Consider the following 20,364-nt stretch of genomic DNA (forward strand, 5'->3'; position numbering starts at 1 on the left):
GTTACATTTTTTCTGCAAAGTTAGTGTTTATTAAATGAACTCAAAACTGATATATACATTTTGCACAAATGCTAGTACTAACATATCTGTTGCATAGTAATATCTAAAAGCTACCTAAAACTTTGCTTCAATTTTAGTTCCATTCTGATCTGCCTTTTTTTATTTCCCCCTAAAGTGCTAAATTTTTTCATTAAGCTGGTAGCTTTCAGTTCCATTATTTCTGCCTCATGTATATGTACTCGGGGGAACTCTGAAATATGACTGGATTGATGGCTACTCACATTACTGAAACCACACCATGGTAACCACATTGACCACAAACCTAACAGGAAAGGATTTATCTAAAATGCCCCTCATTAACTCTCGTTAGTTAAGGGTGTATTAAGAGTGTTGTTTGTCTCTCTTTTTTCACCTCCATGAGCTCACGTGCTGGATCCAACTGGTTGTTCAAACTCTCAGGCAAGCTCTGTCTAGTATGTGGAGGTGTGAATGGGCCGGCACTGTGCCCTGCAGGGGATGCTTCTGCTCCCAGCCTTGTGTTAGGGTCCTGCTCTCGCCCCACTGCCCCGTGCTCTGCTGCAGACCCCTGCTCACACGGACCAGGGTGCACGCAGGCACACAGGGCTCTGTCCCCCTCTTTCTACATTCACTAAACTCTTGCCAGGTGTTGATGGCAGTTATGACAGATGATGGTCTGCTGTGGTAAAGCTGTTGCCTCCTCTTACTAGACAAAATATATTAAAGCCAAGTAATCTTTTTGAATGATTGTCAATACTCCAGATCATCATATTGCAAATTAGATAGTGCTTTTGATTGCCACTGAATCATAGGGAACACAGTGGATGTTTTCATTAGTTTCTGTGAAAACATCTATATTTATTGAAAGTGAAGCAGTATTAAGATGGCAGACCAATTTTTACCCTGCTGCTCTTTAAAGGAGATGCTTTTAAAATATAATACTTTTTCCCTCTGTATCCCTTCTCTTACAGTTTCCTTTTAATAAAGACACATGTAACTATGATTTTTAGTGAATGTTTGTAAACTAGATATCCTCTATAGATATTTCTACACTGGTTTTTACAGATATTTCTTCCTCAAATTGTGTGGTAACGTTGTAGCTATGATGTATTTACGATTGTGTTCGTCTATACACCTGGTATTGTGCTTCAGAACATTTATAGTTTTTATTCATCCATTTATTTTCTGTGTCAGAAAAATAAATCATGAAAGCATCAGGTTTTTAGTACAGTTCAACCCTTGGAACAATTAATGTATGACAAATTAGAACATATATTCCATCTAAATAACTTAATCTAAATGTTTCCCTTTTCTACTTCTGATCTCCTCATTCCCCCTCCTTTTCCATTTTCCTCTTCCTTAGGATGCTCTTTGCTAGTTTATATCAGGTTTTGGCTGCAGGTCAGTTGTCTGGGCTGTGGCTTCACACCTGGCAGCCAGCCCTAGTCTGTCTCCGGTCACCACCCTCAGGATTCATGACTGCTCTCCTGATGTCTCTGGCTCCTCAAAATTTCACAGACTCTGCAAGGTCCTTGTGGTCAAGCCTCAGACTTGTTCCTTTCTTGTTGCAGTGCTGGATTTTTTTCCCTTTGGGCAGAAAGTGCTGACTCTGGCTGCATAAAGACTCTGTATGACGCTCCCTGAGGGGCTCTTTCTCAGCAGGCTTCCCCAGCTGCAGAGACCCCTCTGGTGCTGTTTTTTTCATGGAGACTTTGGGAACTTTAATGCTCTCCTTTAGGCCAACTGACCTTTTAGATTTCCTCTGAAACAACTATAGCTTCCAGATACAGGCACTTCATGACTACTGATCAGTCCTACTCTTGTTATTCTTACAAAACAAACACATGCATGACAATGTTGATACAGTAGAGAAGTTAAATTAAGAAACAATAATGATCTTCCAAATTTAAATTTTTCATGATTCTTGAGTTTGAATAATGTATCTCAGTCTTTGACAGACACAAGGAAACTCTGAAAGCAAATATTTAGAAATGTCAAACAATAGTCTCAAAGAACCTGATTGTCTGATGATTCTGACCATGTAAATTTACACCTCTTTTAGTAAAGTCCTTTTACTCTCCAAGGCTTCCTAACTTTAAGTGATCTTAATGTACTGGAAACAACCAGACCTTTAAAACTTTTCGTATCATTTTAAAGGAAAAAATAATTGCCTTAGAACTTCTGATTGTTGATGATACATTAACTGTCAGTGTTTTCTGTTGTTTACTTTCTTAATTTTATTTTCTTTATCAGTGGAAAAAGATAACAATATTCAGGGAAGTCTGACTGTTAAAATGCATTCTTCCAAAAAACATTCTGTTTTTTATAATGAATAAAAATCCAGGCAAAGGTGGCTGTTTCTGCAAAAGTTATGTTTTATTCATATTGCAACAGTATTTTGCATACCAGGTCACATGTAAAAGTTCTCTACAAATGTGTGGGTTTAGCAAATTTGAGCTCTCAACCATGTAATCTCTGTACAAGGAAAGTTGTCAGAAACAAGCTTGCTTTTCCTGGTGCTTATGATTTGAAATCAACTTCTTTTTATGATTAATAATGAATTCCCCTTTAGAAACTGTGTTCTGTACCGCATGTGTTGTTATAAGGGTTCGACTGAGATGTCAACTGGTGGCTTTTGTCAGTGGCAGTAGACGGAAATAGTCACAGTCCTAAAGTTTTAATAACAAGTTTCTGAGTTCCTCTCCTTAGAAACCCATTCAGTTTGTTCTGGTTCATTTCTGAACATCTTTTTTTCTCCTATTAAAAATGCTCTATTTTTAAAGCTAAATACCAGTTGGAAAAAGAAAAGATTAAATATTAAAGAATTTTAATATTTGACTTTTTTAAAAAGACCCATATTTTAAACACAGTTTGAAACACACTCAGATTGCATTTCAAGCTTATATGTTGTTTTGGTCTACCAAAATTTGTGTTTAAAAATCCCAATATGAAAAAATTTGCAGATACAAATCCATATTTTTCCAAGTTAGTGATTTTGATTGATGAGTCTTCAGGCAGACACAATTATTGGTGATTTCAAAAATCACACATTTAGCTGATGCCGTTAAAATGCTCGAGTGGGTATCCACTTATGTGATACTACTCCTTAAGAAATCCAAAGCATATAAAAGCCCTGCATGTTTCCTTGGAGCTGTTCAAGGCCAGGTTGGATGGGGTGTGAGCAACCTGGTCTGGTGAAAGGTGTCCCTGCCCACAGGAGAGGGGCTGGAACCAGATGATCTTTCAGGTTGCTTCCAATACATGCCTTACTATGATTCTGTGTTTCAAGCAAAAACCGTGAATTTTAAAGACAGAATTCACTTGTATTTGTTTTGTTGTTTGGTTTGGGTTTTTTGTATGTTTTGTTTCTGTTTTTGTTTTGTTTTTTTTGTTTTTTTTTTTCACCAGAGCACAAGAGGTCTGTTAAAAGAAAAGAGAGATTTTATAATAACAGATTTCTACCATTCTCTTAGAAATAATAAGATGCATAAGGTCTCAGAATTATAGAGTGTATGCACTGAGGATATAAATGACTCAGGGGCATCCATTTTTCCATAATGATCTTGATTTATTATGAAAACCATAAATTAAAATTACACTGATGTGATGAACTATCAGAGAGACAGCCATAACCATCATCAGCCTTAAGCACAGTGATTGGTGAACTAGTAAAAATTGGGAACCTCACGCTGACAGTGAGCTTCTCTGCAGGCAGCCAGATCACAAAGAGATTTGAATCAGTATTTGATTTCTCTTCTTTTCTAGGACTCATGTCTTGTACCTAATACTGAAGGAAGCCATCAACATTGAAATTAGTCAATTGTTTTTGGAAGTTACAGATTCAAAATGCATTAGTTTCCTTTCTTGTGACATGGTAAAAGAAAATGGCTCCAAAAACTTCTGATGTTTTCTGTAACTGCATTAAATAAGATTCAAGCTTTGCTGTAGGCCACGATATTTCATTAAAGAAGTCAGAAAACCTCTTTTTTTCCTGTGGTAGCTATTATATAATTGATAGATGTTTTTAAAATGCTGAACCTAAGGCCTGTCTGTAACAAAAGAACACAATACAGTGAAATACACAACAGAAGCACTTAGTGCTGTATATGATTATAAACAAAATATGACAATCATATGGCCTGCAGGGTGTTCTTCTGCCTGCATGCAATAGGGCAGTAGAGTTCAAACTTTCACTCTACCCATGTTATCTGACTGAAAATTGTTGATGCTGGGTTAAAAGTAAAACACAGTGAGACAAGCAAAAATGTTTTATGTTCTTCTATTCTTCTCAAAATTATACTGCTGTCTTCCTTTATTCTATTCGAGGCTGAAAATAGAAGAGACTATTATGGTTTTATACTAGTTAGATTTCACAAAGCTAGTCCTGATCTTAGCACTGGTCAAGTAGTATGACTCAGGATTGTCATAGTTCAATATGAAAATTGTATCTGCTAAGGATCAGTGCTAGACTAAAGAGATAAGTCAACAGTAGGCTACAGCAGATGCAAAGTAGAGACAAGACAAAAAATTCAAGAAATGTGGAATAAAATTGAGATTTTATGATTTTGAAAGGTGTGCCGGTTTGGACAAATTTGGAGGAAAAATATCCTCTGATAGAAGGCAGGTTACAACCAACCTTCCCCCACCAGGTTCAGGAAAAAAGAAATTTTCCCACTTCTGCCCTGGCAGCACGAGTGCGTGAATTGAAGGAGCGCAAGTCCCAGAAAGGAAGTTCTACCAAAAAGGAAGTAGCTCCAGTTGCCCGTAGCTGAACTGCTTGAAAAATTTGCTCAGTTTTTTTTCCTCTTCCCCCTCTCAGGCTCAGTTTAAAGGCACAGAAAGGCACAAAATTAATTTCTGGGCATAGAGCAGCAATAGGGGATACACATGATAAAGTCACCCAAGACAAAAGGTTATAGATTGTACTCATATAAAAAGCTTTGTAATGGAGAGGAAATAGGCTGAATACAGATGTTAAAAAAGCATTAAATGATTTTAAGTGCCCATAGTAGACAGATGCTATTTCAGACATGACTGAAAATCAAAACAGAATCTGGATTCAAGAGCCAATGACCTTAGAAGAACACAAGAAGAATGACAACTTGTCTTCCTTCTGAAATTTTTTACTTTTTTGGTCTGAATAGTCTTTTTCCCCCTCAATGAGATAGACTTCTTGACTGATTCTCTAGGGAAAAGCAAACAAATAAAAAAGAAAATGGATAAAAGATAGATGCTGAGAAAATATCCTGAAATTTGATAACCATTTTTTCTTTATTAGAATGATAGCAAATTGCCAGTGAAACAGTCTCTGCTTGAGAGTTAGGATGAATAGTGATTTTTTTCTCACCTTGTCAGGGTGAGTGAAAGTCAGGTTTCTCAAAAGAACTATGGAGCTGCAGTTGTATGTTTGGCTGTGAATTTGTCACAGGATTCTTGAATGGGTGGTAGATATTTTATAGCTTTTTGTGTTAATCCTTTGTAAAAGTGCTATGATTAAAATGAATTGTTCTTTGAATAGCCATAGCTAACAGGACCAGGAGTATTCCTATTTTTTCAATAAATCAGAAAGGAATGACAAGCATAGCACTTGTGTTTTAAAATACTCTTTTCTCTTTCACAGTAAAAAAATGTGCACTGATAGAACAATACAAATTCAGGAACTTTTATATGCACTTCCAGAGAATTCTGCCTTCATATATGGGACCTGATAGCAGGGTTAGCTGCTCCCCTGGTACAAGCTAATGTGAGTTTTAGCACAGACAAACAGATACTGGGCATAGCAGTCAGTTTCAGCAAGTCTGCAGTGAATTGTTTCATGAAGTGCCAGTCTGAAAGGTAGCATGCTTCTTCCGCAGCCTCTTCCGTCTTTTTCTTTGCCTCCCACCCTGAAACTTATATATGTCTTGTAAGTTGAAAATGGAACTTTGAACCTTGAAGCAATTTGTTTAAAAGTCCTTAAAAGCAAAAAACCTGTAGATTAAATGATTAAATTTCTTTAATTATTGTTCATTTGTGGTACATAATGGAAGTCTACCACTAAATTAAAAATCATTAAATGGAAAACAAAAGAGGTCTTCAATGGCTATTATATGATGAAAGAGAATAACCAGCAGTTAACAGAACATTACTGTATGATTATTTTTTTCTGTTTGCTTTGCTGCAATTCTCTTCATCTTGCACTAGTATTATTTTAATTACTTTAGCATAGCCATCTAATATTTATCCAGGACTTTTCATCCTGATAAATCCCCAAACACTTTATTTTTTAAAATTATTTAAAGATAGGGAATTAATTATTTCCCAAATACCCAAAATGGTATCACTAGTTTAGTGGTGATGTAAATACATCTTAAGGCAGGGAATGAAGGATGCATTGTTAATTTAATTGTAACTTCAGCTTGCAATAAACAGATTTAGTGTTGAATATGTCAATAAAATACACTTGAAATGACTGGGTCAAAGAAGGAGGATTGCAGTGTTCTTTCTGATAACTTCAGGAATTGAAGTGAACCCCCCTGTTATGGAAAACTTAGGCATAAAGCTAAGCAATAGCTTTAGAATGGTTAACTGATTTGCATCACCAGAGGCCATTGTAGCAAGGAACTCCTGGACTTGTGATGTAATTAATCTGTTCTCTTCCTCAATGCTGTGAGCTTCTTAGCAGAACTGAGACTTCACTTGGTAAAGTAAAGTAGCTGGAGACAGTCCAGCTGCAAGCAATTATAATGATCAGCAATCTAGAAGTGTGCCTTTAGGGAAAGATTGAGCAAACTAGGGTTGTTTAGTCTGAAGAAAACTGCACAGAGGGGGGTTATGTTAATCTCTTCCAATACAGAAAGGATTATTCAGGAAAAGAACAAACTGTTAGGCATGGTTAATTTGGCTATTAGGAGTAGTAGTGGATTTGAATTACAGTGAGAGATATCTAATGCAGACATGCTGGAAGATTCTAAGCATGAGGATAATTAAGTACTGGGCTGCCCTGGGAGGCTGGACAATCTCCAGCACTCTGGGCTGGTTGGAGCAGGTGAGCTGTAAAGATTGATTTGCATAAGTGCTTTAGAGATGGTGCTGTGACTTCTAAAGTTTTCTGGCTTTCATTTGTTTGGTGGGTTTGATCTGCTGATAATCCCTCAAAGGCAACGTCCTGTATCCCTTGAGCAAATGCTGGAAGGCACACAAGCAACTGGCTCCTATACTCGAAGTTTTGTGAGTGAATACAAGACTGTCTATGTCTTTAGCAAGAGCTCTAGAAGAAAGCTATGAAAGATTTATTGAGTTGGAAACATGGTTACTTATTTAGGATATTCTTTTGCTTCAGGTTGTGCATCACTTTAGTGAGTAAGGACAACTTTTCTAGCAATCCTTGGAGACTTTTCCATTTACATATAGGACTCCAATTTGGACTTCTTTTTTTACATGCTAGGTGCTTAATAATTCCCAAATTGATTTAAGTTCCCTCATATGGAAAACAGTTTATTATTGCAGCAGTGGTGATTTCTTTTACAAAGACCTTCTTTCCCTAACACTTAGAGAAGCATTTTCCCATAAACAAAAGCAATTTACCCTACAATATTTAAAATGCATCATTAATTATACAAGACATAGGAAAAGTAGGATCACTACCATTTCTTATTTACTTTATTCTTGTAAATATTTTTTCCTAAATAGGTATTCTGTGAAATTGCAAAAGACTGCCTAAAGAATTTAGTTGTCATGAGAGTAAGTGATATTTTTCTATTTATCTGGCCTAGTTATAATCTTTTCATTTCTTTTCAAAATATTTAGTACCTGAAATCTGCCTTTGCGTTACAGAAGACAGCTAAAGGGATCTCAAGAGACTCTCTAGCCCTTGGATAAAGTGAACATCTTCTACACTTATGTTGTTCCAAGGGTGAAGACTTTGCAGCTTCTGAAGGCATTATCTTTCATTTTTTAGCTACTCTTATCTCTCTGAAGTGTCTTTTAAATACCTAACTTTACTCCTTATTGCTATAATTTAAGCCTATATCTTATCTTATTCAGTGTACATTGAATCCTTTTCATGTATTTGAAGACTTTTGTTTTACCTCCTAGGCTATGTTATTTCTTCAGGCTATACAACAGGAGTTTGTTCAATTTAGTCACATAGATCATGTTTTCTAAACATGCTTCTGATCTTTGCTGATTTCCTCTGGACTCCCCATCTGATTCCCCTTCAAAGGGAAACACAATGATCTAACCTTCAGAAAATGTTCTGACTGCAGTCTCACTAGTGCAGAGTACAGGAGAAACATAATTTCATGTAGCCATGAGTAGAGAGCAGAGGGGAAAGATTATTGTATCTATCTGCATTTATCTGGCATTTTGCCCTTTTGCAACAGTATGACACTTGTTCAATATATCACAACCTACTAGAGCCCGGAGATCTCTTTTTCTTTTGAAGAGCTGCTACCTCTGTCCTTCCTGACCCATAATGTACTGCTAGTTGTCCCTGTTAAACTGTATGCTTCATTTTTTCAGATTCTGCAGTATCATTTGAAATATGAATCCTGACCTTCAGCATAGCTTCAGCCTTTTCCAGTGTTACTGCCCAAATCTGATCATCATATACTCTATTTTATCATCCAAACTGAATGAATGGTTATTACAAATATTGAATAACAGCTGACTAACAATAGACCTTTCCAAGCCACACCCTGTGCCATCCCTTCCCTTCTGAGAGTAAATCAACTGCAAATTTTATCTTTCTGCGGCTTTCTGATATAATTTGCACCTAGCCCTTAGGGGCTAAATCTGTTTCACTAGGTTGCTTATGACTGAGAGTGTAATTTGAGATGGTGTCAAAAATCTTTCTCATGTTAAGATAAATGACACCTGGCTGCTTGTCTCTCATCCACATTGCCTGTTACCCTCTCACTGAAGGAAATGTGACAGCTCATTGATGAGAGATCCCTTTTGGCTGTTGTCTTGTTTCTTTTCTCTGTGTTTTTGAAATGTGTTTGTTTATTTCTTTCAGGATTTTTATTGGAATCCAAGTCAAAATGAATGATTGATAATTCCCTGGCTTCTTCAGTCCCTCCCTTTTCAGAATGTAAGCACAAGGTTTCCCATTTGCAAATTCTCCATTCTTCCCCATAAATTCTCAAGAGCTTTCTATCTACTCAATTCTTTAAATATTATAAAATAAATCCCAATATGTTCAGTCCATATGAAACCCCACTTCCTCTCATTTTGACCATCTTCACCTTTATTTCCTTAGTAAGAAGTATTTTTGGCTTTGGTTTGGCTTTTTTCCCCCTGACTAAATGCACTGTAGCTTTTCTCAAGCTTAAACTTCTTCCTCGTGCTTGTTTTTGTTCCTGCCAGATCACTAGGTCTCTCTGCAGAATTTTCAATTTAATTATTGACTCTTCATTCTAAGCAACAGCACAGACTTGGCAGTGAGAGCTCTTCCCCTGCTGCTGGAAATCTCAGTATAAAATGCAGTCTGTTTTCTGCCTGTTCTGAATTAGTTCAGACTTTCACACATTTTGTGTATGTGGTTTTGCTACCTGTCTGGAACTGTGTTTAAAGGGCCAATGTGTTTTCTTTTGTTTATGTAGTGCTGACAATTCAAAATCATTATCATGAAAAGATCTGACTCTTTGTGAGGAGGAGCTGTAAATAAGATATGCGCCATTATAGTGGGAAATCATCTTAAAGTAGTGTCCTGGTGTTTAGGATTTTGAAGTGTTTCAGGGTAGAATGTACTACACATATTAATGTACTACACAATGTTAATACACATTAACAGCTTTTTTTTCCTAAAAACAGGTTGAAAAATGTGTCAGGAACAGTTTAGTTATAGTGCCTCTTTTTTTTTGAAACAAGTAAATAAATTTGATCCATGTATTCCAGCCAGAGTCAATGAAGGTTGCTGAGGTGAGGGCAACTTTTCCCAAAATTTCAAGTGCTTCACTTTGCTGAACCGTTGTTTAGAAGCTAAGATGCACAGGATATTTCAGCTCTGTTTTATGTTACTTTTTGAAAGGTCACTGATGAAGCCAATGCCTTTGTGCTGACCATCTTGGAGTTGCTTTTGCTTGGATGGAAAGCTCAGGAAATAGATGCAAAATTGCCCCGCTTTCTTCTTTCAGTTCCCTTGTTAAAAATATTTTTTGGCAAAATTTCCTCAAAGAGCCCCTGTTTGGAGGTGTACTACGGCTGCTGACTATCATGCTGATCTGTATTGCCTTATTACTTTTAGGAGGTTCTGTTCTATATTCTGCCAATATTCTGTTCTCCTTTATCTTATTGTTTGACTGTGAATTCTTTGTGATTGAGACCACATTTTTTTTCTTGTAGATTTGTATAACCCTTAGAGCAACTGACATCTTGGTCTGTGAGCAGTGTGGGAATAAAAAGAATATATTATCTGTATGTCGGTATTAATTTGTAGGAAGGGTTGTGCAGGATGGAATTTAGAAGCATTCATTTTTCAGTTTCATGCATACAGCACCTTTTTCTCTGATAAAGAAACAGGAAAGAGATGAAGCCATTTAAAAATAATGGGGTAGGATTAAAACTAAAGCCTATCAGCATTTTTTTCTTCATATTGAACTGGGGCTTTTGTGATTGGCTAATTTCTAGTTTTAAAACAGTTAAATATTAAAGGTAAAAACTGTGACAGGTCATCCTCTTAAGAAATAATAACTTGTTAGCATAACTGTACTAAAGTTATTGGGCTGAACTAAATCAGCTAAAGGTCCAGCCCAGTACCTTTTTTTCACAGGCCATCATGAAGGAGTTTTGGGGACAACAGCTCTTGTTTTGTTAAACTCACCTTTAACCAATACAATAAATAAAAACATGCCATGGTGAATATTTTTCATGAAACACTGAGATTTATGAAATGATATAGTTTTAAAATTAAAAAAAAATCTATGTTAAATTCCTTTAAAATCAAATGGCAACTGTACTCAACCCCTTGTGTTCCTTCTGTCTACTATGAGCTGTGAAGGGAGAATCTGAGGGCCATTGGAACTGAAAGGCAGCTGACACAGATTGGAGGGAAATACAGTAGCTACGGAGCACTGGGCTTGGGGCAAGCCAGCTCTAACTTCAGTAACTGTGGCTAAAAGAAATGGATTTCGGAAGGAGCATGGGTTATGGGTATTAAAAAATTCATCAAGAAATGCAACTAAGCTAATAAACTAGTCATGGTCCTTGGGCAGAACTGAGGAGATTCTCCAGGCACAAGCAAAGTGCTGTTAAAAAACTCTTTGCCAGAACTATGCTCCTTTTCTCAAAGCACTAAATTCTTTAAGGTATGCTTGCAGGCTATTTCTGCATGATCAACTGCAGGAAGAAAAAAAGTACTTCAAGCATTATGGTTTGGTACTAGAGCTGATCAAAACTAATCAGTTGACAAAAAAGTGTGATGGTGGAAGGTTTCCTCTCAAAAGCCCATTTATTTCAAAATCTGGCAAGTTTTTGGGGGTCTTGTTTCTTTCTTTGTTTTTAATTTGAGTGCTTGTGGACATAGAATCACAGAATCATCTAGGTTGGAAAGGACCTTTGAGATCATGAAGTCCAATGTATGACATAACACCACCTTGTCAACTAGACCATGGCATTTAGTGCCACATCCAGTCTTTTCTTAAACACTTGTCTACTTATATAGGCAAAGAATTGACACAGTCTGCTTTTGGTAGCATCTAATGACTTCAATCCCTGTGTGTACATAATGAGTTTTATTTGTAAATGCTCATAAAATTCTCTTCAAGTGCATGTCAGGGACATGTAAGGGCAGTAAGGGCCTCTAGGTAAGGATGTGTGATAGAGATTGTCTATGTGAAAATGGTCTGTGTAAAGAATAATTTTGGAAACCTGATTTTCATTCTGATACATTGATACTAGTTATATGTTTTCAAAATATAGAAAGTAGACCACTGAAAGCGCTTTCAAAAATCTGCCAATGTCATCTAGAATAGGATATTTCTGTGGTGGTGTATTTTGGTTTGTTTGGATTCTTTGATTTGGTTGAGGGTGATTTTTTTGTCTCTTTTGTAAATCAAGAGGCTATCTTCAGAAGCTTGAAAATTAATTGTGATTCATGCTTTCAGTAAAGAAAAAAAAAAAAAAGCATATATTGAAAGGAAGTGCCTACTAGATTTCTGTAAAATTCCATTTGGTGGTTACCCAGTGTAGTAACAGTAGCTGTTTACCTGATGACCTGCTAATCATTCCACTTTGTGCTGTCTACTCCCCAAGGCATTTGAGAATAAAATGATGTTTCCCAAGCATTCCAACCACATTAATGTTTGTTTTCTGGCAAATTGAAGAAGGTATTACACTGCAGCTCCTCCTACCTTTGTACCAAGTATCTGCTAGGGCCAGCAATTCTGTACCCCATGAGACGAAATCAAATCATGGGAGGAGAAAAGTAAAAGTAAAAAAAAATTAAAACTAAAAAGAAAAAAAGTAAGATAGATCCCAAGCCATTTAAAGGCTAGCATTTTAAGACTGTATAGCACTAATAAACACTCTCTGTATATTGTGATACAGTGGTATGATTATTCCCTGGTTTAGGTTACCATAGTGTGTTCCTCTACGTAAGTACTCAGCAGTCATGAATTATATGGCTTAATTAGTAGGGTTGGTTTCTTTGAGGCAAAATTATAGTATCAGCCCACTAAATAACATACTTGCATTAATAAAGCAAGGCAAGTATTTAAACATTTCTTCTATGAACATAAGAAACTTTATATTTTTTTATAGTGTTCTTTTCAATTTTTATGTATTGCCTTAAAGCATCCTTCCCTATAATTATTTTTCCCTAGCTGAGAATGACTTGTTAATATGTTTGGAACAATAAAAGTACATTCTCTTTATTTTAGTAATTCCAGAGACTGGTGATATTGCAGTTCTGAAAACTGGAGAAGACAAGAAACATTCTGACATGATGAGAAAGCACTGACATATTATGAAATTTCTGGTATTAATTCTTTGAAAATATATTGCTCAGTTTTAAAAGTTGTTTTAGCCAGACTTTCTAAATTACAAGTAATTATCGGGCACAAAAACCTTATAGACCTGAGAGATGGATATCAGTAATATCCCTACTTGAACTTTTTACCCACATTTGAAGAGAAAGTGCCTCCACTCCTCCTGTCTGCATGACAGCTTCTCTCCATGACTGAAAAGTTGAGATTCAAGGAGGTTAAAAATTTGCCCAGGGTCACGGAGTCAGACTGTATCAGAGCAATATAGGCTAAGTCCTAGCTTAGAGACCAAAGCTTCACCACTAATAATATCTCCTTCCTTCCTTCCTTCCTTCCTTCCTTCCTTCCTTCCTTCCTTCCTTCCTTCCTTCCTTCCTTCCTTCCTTCCTTCCTTCCTTCCTTCCTTCCTTCCTTCCTTCCTTCCTTCCTTCCTTCCTTCCTTCCGAATTCCTTCCTTCCGAATTCCTTCCTTCCTTCCGAATTCCTTCCTTCCGAATTCCTTCCTTCCGAATTCCTTCCTTCCGAATTCCTTCCTTCCTTCCGAATTCCTTCCGAATTCCTTCCTTCCTTCCGAATTCCTTCCTTCCTTCCGAATTCCTTCCTTCCTTCCGAATTCCTTCCTTCCTTCCTTCCTTCCGAATTCCTTCCTTCCGAATTCCTTCCTTCCGAATTCCTTCCTTCCTTCCTTCCTGTGGTCCAGAAGATTTTATATCATACTTGCATATAAATAATTATACATACATACATTCATGTAAATAGTATGTAAATATAAATATTCAAATGTAAATATTCAAATGAAAATAACATTGACTGTTTTTCCTTTAAGGAAGCTGTGAGAGAGATAAGTGGTTTGCCTAGGAGGAAATTTGGGCAGGTGGATTTACAGTTAGGAGAAATCAGCTTCCATCTGGATTCTAACAACAACCTGTACTTCTGATCCTAAAGAAAAAGAGAAAAAATTATTTGCCTTGTAGTATTTTAGACTGATCCTTTAATACTCATCAAGCTTCTCAGACTCCTTCTCAAACTGATATTAGACTGCATTTATTTTCAACCAGTACCTGTTAAACTCAAAGATATAATTCCATGTTCTTTGCAGAGCTCTTGGAATAGCTATGACTAAAATTACAGAAAATGACATCACAGTTGTTAGGAAAAACATCTGGATAGGGTGAATGATGTAAATAGTTTAGAGCAATTATGGCAAATTTTGTAATGATAGTGATTTTATACTGCCATGGCAATCTGGAGTAACTCTGAGTTTTGTTTTATTTTAATATAAATTGTATTTTTTGTCATTGACTTATTTCCCTTCTGCACATGCCTGCTTAAATACTTGTAAGTTTAGTCTGTAGTTATACCCAGCTTTTCTCAAGAGGGATAAGTCTGGCAGACTGAATGCAATGATCATTATCTTTAGACTCATAATGAATTCCTTTAGTTGAACAAGTTTCAGTTTAATTTTGGATTTTGATGGTTCAGATAACTTGATTGGACAAGGTACATTAAAGACTTTAACTTTTACTGTGAGAAGAGATATATTAGACAATTAAAAAAGCAAATACTAGATGAAATTCCCTTAATTCACTTACTTGCTATGCTCCTTTGATGGACGTTTTTGTCAGAAGGTAAATACTTCCAGGAACTTGAGACAAAAATAAGAAAAATCTTAGTGATAGTTGGAGGTGATATTTCAGTTCTTTATCATTGTAATAACTAGGAATCTGAATATCTATTAAAAGTCATATGAATTTATATGTAAGACTCTTGATGCTTCTGAAAAGTCTTGGCTAACTGACTACAAAATGAGATGTCTGTCTGCTCCCACAACTCTTATAATTACCACTTGCATTACTCTGTCCAGAACTCATATAATTCCATTTGTTACAATAAGACGATTAAACATTTATTTTTCATTTTTTAAAATGAATATCAGGTTCTAAGATTTAAAATAAAAATAAAAATTCTTGCAAGTGATAATATAGCATAATCAGAAACATTTAAATATTACCCAAGCAATGCACTCTGAAAAACCCTCTGAAGGTGTCCAGGTGTCTTTCTTTGTATTGTTCATGGGTTGCTGAATTAAGTAAGTGATACATTTCTCCATGAAAATTAAGAATGGGAAACAGAGTGGTTTTGTACACATAAATTGGACACATAATTCAGAAATTATATTTTACCTATTAACACCATTTTTGATCAGTCTCCTCCAGTTGCTGAGGGCATTGCTAAAGGAATGAGTTGCCTGATGATTGGAAGAATGTGGGTAACAGGAACTTGAATGTGCTGTTCTTACTGAATCATGTCAACCTTGTATTCTTTTAGTCAAGTTCTCACATCATTAATTTTTTAGCTCTATTATTAGATATTAGAGGGAATTGTGTTGATAATGTCCATAGACAGAGGTGTTTATTTGGTTTTGATATAAATGGCATTTTGTCTGCATTGTATGGTTTAGTGAACTGTGAATCTTAATTCACATTGAACAAATCTTAACATGGTAAAGCAAATTGCAGCTCAATCAGGCAGATATCTCATGTAGAGATGATTTTTATGTCCATTGAAAGAGCAATGAAGCCATTCACTTTTTGTATCATGATGCATTTCATAGAAAATGAATACATGTCTTACAGACATGCTGTCAAAGTATTTCTGATATTTTCACTCTGGTAAGTATTGGACTAGTAGGAAACGGAACCACATCTTAGGGAAATGTGAGGTATTTCATTATAGCACATCCATCTATCAGACACTTTAAAATTCAGAGAAGCTACTCAAAGAAATTTGAAATAATGTTTAAACCATTACTAATAATAGATCCAGAGCTAGGCTACCCCAGTCCAGTTGATCTAGATGATGTCAGATACATTTAGCAACAAACTTTGCCTTGTAATATATCATACTGTAGTGAACCACATCTAGAAGATGTCACATGAAAATGAGGTGCCAAAAAAGTCTTCTTGAAACCATGTTTACCCAAGGCTACTTAACAATCTGAGACCTGCTCAGCCTTGTCAGGGTCTGAGCAGTATAAAGTGTGCTGCAGACCCAGACATTTTAATCAGTAAGAGCTGAAGAGATGCAGAACTTAATCATTTTTCAATGTCAAAAAGCACCTTCTTTTCTGTGTTTCTTTTGTCTGACTTTGGCCTTTTTGTTGGTTTCTTTCCCCCATGAGACTCTTCTTTAGAAATGTGTGCCTAAAGATCCCCTGAAGTTAGTTTTTTAACATTTGAACTTCTAGATCACTTCAGGGCAAGTTTTCCGACGTATTTATATTGTGAAAACTGCAGATGGAAGCATAGTGGGATTTTCAAAAGCAGTTAAACAGACAAGGCACTTAACTCTCATTTAAATTAATTAGCTGTATTGAGCAAGTTCCCCTTGGCACTTTTGAAAGTTCCACTGCTAAGTGTTTATGTCTACATAAAAAATTATGTTCTTCAGAAGAGGCTGAGCATCCAGAAACTCCCTTTAAAGCTTGACTATTACAGGTTTTCAGTAGTTCTGAAAATTATAATTGTCCCTTGTTCTATGTTCCCAAATTATCCTCCTTTGTTTTCTTGTTTCTTAACAATTCCTGCTGTCATTTATTGTATAAAGTTAATCTCAGAGAACTGGGATCAACAGTACTAGCTCATAAAGAGAGAAAAGTAATGACATGTGTGAATCTTCTATACAAGTTCAAGAAACTGAAATCTTTCATACATACCATCAATGAAAGAACTGATAGAGCTTTAAGACTATGTTGTAATTATGTTTTGTACTGCAGTTACTTATTACTTTGATAGTATGCAAAATAATAGCTCAAAAATACATTACAGGCAAAGACAGCTGGGAGTGAACTGGATGACCAGAATTAGCATGGCTTTTCAGTTATTAACTGCTGCATATACAGAAACCCTTAACAGACATGTTCAAGTGTAATAAAAGCCCAGTGCTCACTCTGAGATATAGTTTTCCCTGCCCTGTCCTCTGCCTCTACTACAGGATTGTCTAAGCAGCAATCTGAGGATATACACACATCAGCATTTCGGTTTCAACCAAGAGTCAGCTTGTGAAATGAATCTACTAATTATTCCCACTTAGCACACTCATTCATTGTGGAGTGGGTCTTGGGCTATGTGAACCGGGGTGCTTTTGGCTGAAATGAAAACAGAATATGCCTTCCAGAAGGTCAGCAATCTTCATTAATCATTACCACTGTTCAGCCCACTGAACTATGTTAAAATTAGGTCAATACAACCTTCTTCTGCAGACTAGTTCAAATACAGACCAATGTGAACATCAAGTCCTCAGAATTAACAGCTTTGCTCTGCCAATTGGTTCTTACTGTGGCACATTGCTTGTTAATGTAGCTATAAACTGAGTTGTCAATGGTTGTGTTCATAGGAGAATCCCATCTTTCCACAAACTTCCAGAATTAACATCCTACAATGCCAGAATTTTCTCAGATGTACAAGTATCTTGAAGTGACTTTCAATTTCAAACACTGGCCAATGTTTCTTGGGACTATATCTCCTCTTCCTTCTTAAATAGAAAATGAAATATAAAACTAATGAGCAAGAACTTATAATATTTTTTTAAAAGCTTTCTGATAAATCTAGGTCACGACAAATATGGAGGGTTTTTTTTGTGCCTAGAAAATTAATCCAGACAATCCAGGTTTTAAAACATAGGATTTATACCTTGTAAAATCCACCTGCCCCAGCCATTCATTCTGGTTATTTTCTACACTGATTTAGAATTTTTTATGCTTTAAGAGTCTATTCCTGTTTGAATTTTTCTATCACTAACCAGTCAATAGTGCTTATATTCATAATTAACTTATTAGGAAAAAAAAATTCTTTATCCTGTGAGTTTCTCAAGATTCATAACTTTTTATAACTTCATATGCTGGAAATTATATCTTTTGCAGTTTGTTCAGATGTACCAGAGTGAAAAACATAATATGAATCTTTACTAGTTAACTTCAGAAGTAGGACTGTGTTATTAGTTGTTGCCAATGTGATGCATAACCTCAGGCACTTTAATGTTTTGCCAACCAGGAAGCGATTTTAAGCATGTTTTTAGTCAATTAAAATAGTGTCAAGACAAAAGTATGTGAAATCATAAATAGCTGTAAAATAAAAGGATTTTCTTAATTTTTTTTTAGTAAGGTAGAAGCTCTAAAAGACAAAAGGGAGTTCCCTGTCCTTATCTAAGCCATCGATTCACAATACAGTAAATGTGACCTTAGGATGCTTAATCCCAGATAAGAACCACTGTAGCCTCATGGTATTAAATACTGATCTGCTGTAAACTCACCTTGCTAGTTCAAATGTGTTGGAAAATTGGACACCTAAGCTTTATCCTGTCAGGCTTTCTGCTGGATGAGATATTGCCTGTCCATGCCATTCTAAGTTTTTGCTGGATAAGGTGTTGTCTACTCTCCTTGTGATTCTGTGTTATGTGCTATAATCTAGCCAATATGTGGTACTGTTCTTTCTGAGTCATCCCAAATTTATCCACAGAGCTGGATTAATGACCATAGCCTACTGTTGCCCCCACTATTGTAGTATGTGACTAAATCACAAGTTTTGTATTTATTCTTCTAGCAACAATGTGAAGGAGAATTGTCTTTCCTATCATGCTGATTTCATCATAGCATGTTTTCTCTCACGTCTAGTAGATGAAAAATAGGCGTTTCAAAATGTGGGCTTTGAGAATTTCAGTGATTAAAATCAGGAGATTGGAACAGGGGTGAATTTTTTCTTAGTGTGTCAAGTGCTCTGCTGTAGCTCTATCAAAGCTGTTTCATACAAAACTGGGTTATTCTTGTGTTTTTTAGGAAGCTAATTGCTTAAATTATTTTCTTTTCCATAGGCACCAGATGATGTATTCCGCATAGTTGTCACAGTTTTTGATATAAAACCTGGTTGACTTCTGGGGATTCAGAATCCCCTCCCACTGAAGTCCTAGAGTGACTTTGAGGGCTCACAGAGCTGGTTATATGAGCGACTCTTGTCTCCTTGTTGCTGTGTGGTCCCTTGCTTGCCCCTTGGAGTGGAGAGCAACATCAAAGTCCTACACCAGAGGGGCGCAGAAGAGATGAGGAGATGGGCTGCATTTTGCTGCTTTATTCACCCTGTGCAGTGCTGTAACTGGTGCTCTGGCTCTCTGGGGAAGGCAAATAAGGCCAGCAATGCTACCTTGTGATTTCCTCTCAAATCTGTTAAAAATTTTCTGAAAAAATAAACTTTAGAGGCCAAAATTATCCCTTTTTATAAGCTGTCCTCATTCTGTCCTCCTCCAGCAGGAACTGAAAACATTCCTGACGCCTGAAGTTTTGTTACTGCTGTTTCACTTATAAATAAAGACTCCAGATGAAACAAAAGTGCTAAGTACTTAATAGGCAAGAACAAGGAAAGTCCTTTGTCCTTGAGTGCTCACAGCCCCACAAAGGAATGAAAGGTGGGGCCTGAAGAAACAAGGAGTGGTTCTGGTGCCTACAAGTGGCTCTGCCCCGCCCACAGCTCTGGTTCGCTCACAGTGACCTCTGCAGAACACAGCTTTACTAAGGGTGGGCTAAGGACAGCTGGCACCAAACTGAGTGATAATTTTAAGCAGGAAATTCTTTAAATCCCAGAGTTTCCTATTCAGATTTTATTTGCAGGGCATGCAGGAAGAATAGATAGGTGGATGAAGAAAAGGATATTTTGTTAATATGGTGCTGTGGAGAAAGCTGGGATTTCTAAAACAAGATTGTATTGTTCTGTGCTACAAAAGGATCCCTGGACTTTTTATATCAGGAGAAATAAAGCAATAGTCATTACATCTTTTTCCATTATTACTCAGAAAGCAGTATATACTTATTTTAATTTTCTAGAAATGTAAACAAAACACTTTTGAGCATTTCAAGTGTTTGAAGGTGGAAAAGTATAAAATACCCACATTCTTGGAAGGCGTGGCATCACAGATCTTTCTTTTCTGGCACTCTTTGTTCTGCCAGAGGTGATCCATGGAGATTTTAATCTATTTCTCTACCAGAAATTCCTCTGAAGCTCACTCAGAAAATAGACTTATTTTGTAATTAAATGTTTGAGAACTACTGATATTTATATTTGCATGTGATTAACTTTTTACAGCACTGCATATGGGGCTTTTTTGCTTTTAAACTAGCCTGGAGTTAATAAATATCTTTACAGATGTCAATTTAGTCAGCAGTAAAGAGGTAAATAGAAACTAATGATACTCATCAAGCCTATGGCATGAATGATTTATTGGACACAATCATTTAACACTTTTTTAAAGTCAGTGCAAGGGAAAGAAACACGTTTCTTATTATGGTAAACTGTATTTGTGCTGTCAGCATGTAGTGATTTATGACAAACCTGTG

The 20,364-nt window shown here is 36.3% G+C and overlaps 1 protein-coding gene across 1 annotated transcript in view; it reads left to right on the top strand.

The window, feature by feature from the left end:
- GRM8 (glutamate metabotropic receptor 8) overlaps positions 1 to 20,364 on the top strand; it is a 313,145-nt gene that overhangs the window by 248,613 nt on the left and 44,168 nt on the right. The window lies entirely within an intron of this gene.

The sequence above is a fragment of the Aphelocoma coerulescens genome, chromosome 1A, assembly GCF_041296385.1.
Source record: "Aphelocoma coerulescens isolate FSJ_1873_10779 chromosome 1A, UR_Acoe_1.0, whole genome shotgun sequence".
In the NCBI taxonomy this organism is placed as follows: Eukaryota; Metazoa; Chordata; class Aves; order Passeriformes; family Corvidae; genus Aphelocoma; species Aphelocoma coerulescens.